The sequence below is a fragment of the Phalaenopsis equestris genome, unplaced genomic scaffold (genome assembly GCF_001263595.1).
Source record: "Phalaenopsis equestris unplaced genomic scaffold, ASM126359v1 Scaffold000894, whole genome shotgun sequence".
Lineage (NCBI taxonomy): Eukaryota > Viridiplantae > Streptophyta > Magnoliopsida > Asparagales > Orchidaceae > Phalaenopsis > Phalaenopsis equestris.
In genome coordinates, this window is record NW_018165333.1 from 8,657 (window position 1) to 11,216 (window position 2,560).

Genomic DNA, 2,560 nt, shown 5'->3' on the forward strand with positions numbered 1-2,560 from the left:
CACATGAGCGCTGTCTAGAAATTGCGTTAATTAACACATCAATATAAATATTCATTTTTAGGTCAACCTTCCTCCTCAGGCACGTACATTTGGTCTCCTATTCCCCGCCAAGTCTTAAATAATAAATTTTCTATTAATATTACGACACCCAACAGCCCGGCCACCCGTACGCCCGCACACACACAGAGATATATATATATATATATATCATTGCATTAAAAAATAATCTGTACATTCTATTTTAAGTAACCTAAAAATACATAATAATTTGTACAATCTATTTTAGATAACCTAATAATACATATCCCTAATGTAAATATTCAGTTATAAGGAAAGAATATGTACAATTAACAAGAGAGGAAAATAAGGAGCAATTTAAATAAGGAAACTCCTAATTTTGCCTGATTTATGTCATTCTTAATTGATATCCCCCGTCAAATTGATGTTGACTGATCAAGAAGTATGAATTTGCCAAGAAAGAACTGATGACGCTACTGAGAAAGAGTCTTAACAAATATATCAGTCGCTTGAAGATCAGAAGAGATATGAGGGAGAGAAATAACATCATTATCATAAGCTTCTTGAATAAAATGACAATCCACATAAATGTATTTTGAGTGCTCATGAAGAACAAGATTAGCAATAATTTGAATAGCACTAGTATTATCTGCATAAAGAGAAGTAGACTCAAGTTGAGGAAAACCAAGCTAAGCCAGCAAATCCCGAAGACAAATGATCATAGAACAAGCAGAAGACATAACACGATATTCAGACTCAGCAGAAGACTTGAGCTCCATTTGGGGCAGCTTATCCGCTGAAAATGCGTTTAAGCAGCTTATCCAAAAGCGCATTTGATTTTTTACACCCTTATTTAGATAAGCGACCTATTTGGATAAGCACAGATTGCCTCAAATACACCCTCAGACACTCGATCATGTTTCTTACTCTTCCAAGAAATTAAAGAGTTGCTAGAAAAGATACACCAGCATCACTATAGGTTATTAAGTGAATAAGAGATTTCACAACAAAGAATAAACCACTATAAGAAGTATCTTTCAAATACTTAACAATACGTTGAACTGTAGTAAAATAAAGATGTGTAGGAGCTTGTATAAATTGATTAACTTGTTGCACAACAAATAAAATATCAGGCCGTGTAATAGTCAGACAATTGAGACAATCAACAAGTTGTCGATACAGAGATGGATCAAATAGAAAGTTACCATTATTCCGTCGATATTTAACATTCACTTCCAAAGAAGTATCAAGAGAATGACAATCTTAGAGAATGACCATCTTGGAGACCAGCCAAAACAATGAGTTCCTTAGTATAATTATGCTGATGAAGAAAAATATCAGCAGAAGAATAGTGAACCTCAAGGCCTAAGAAATAAGTTAAAGACCCCAAACCCTACATATGAAAAGATTCCTGAAGACGCTCCTGTAATTAAGACATCAATTACAGCATCAGATTCTATAACGACAATATCATTAACATAGACTAATAACAGGACAATTCCCTTGTTAGACTTGCAAATAAATCATGAAGAATTATACTGATTTTGAATAAAAGAGAAGCTAAGAAGATTATTGCAAAACTTTTCAAACCAGACTCATGGAGCCTGTTTCAAACCATATAGAAAGCATTTGAATTTACAAACATCATGTGAGGATATCTTCCTCGAGGTCCCCATGCAAAAATACATTCCTAACATCCATTTGTCGTAAGCATCAGCCTTTAGATGCAAAAATAGACAGAATAAGCCGAATAGTTGTCATCTTAGTCACAAGTGCACAGATCTCTTCATAATCAGTCACATATTCTTGTGGATTGCCAAGAACTATTAATCTTGCCTTATATTTGTCAATGGAACCATCAGATCAGAGGTTAAGAGAATAAACCCATTTACAACCAATGGGGTTTAAAACCTGCAGGAATGAAACAATATCCCAAGTGTGGTCCCTAAAATTCCCTTTTGCATGGTTTTTATCCAACAAGTTTGTTTAGCAGCCTAAAAATAAGAGATAGGAACTGTAGTATTAGTTAAAATTGGAGAATAATCATATCTATAAAGAGGACGAATGTTCCGAATTGATCGTCGAAGAATCATTGGAGCATTTTTAGGAGCAAAGTCGGGGAGGATTGAAGATGAAGGGGACAGGTTTCGTGTGTAGACTAGCTCATGCTTGAGCTGTTCATCAAAAGAAGAATTATCAAAGTGAGGAAGTACAACGGTATCAAACGTCGAAAGAGGATGTTAAAAATAGTATTCATGTTCAAAAAAAAAAATCACATCCCGATAGATACATCATCAATTCTTAATCAAATCACACAAAAAAACTTTATGATGACTGTAACTCAAAAAGACACATCGAACAGACTGGGCTTCCAGCTTATGACGTTCATGAGCAGATATATGAACAAAAAAAACATTCAAAAGTATATAGCATATGATAATTATGATGTTTACCAAACATTGGAAAGTTGGGAGAATCAAACTTCAATTGTTCAGATAGTAATGATTAATCAAATACACTGCAATAGATAAGGCTTCGGTCC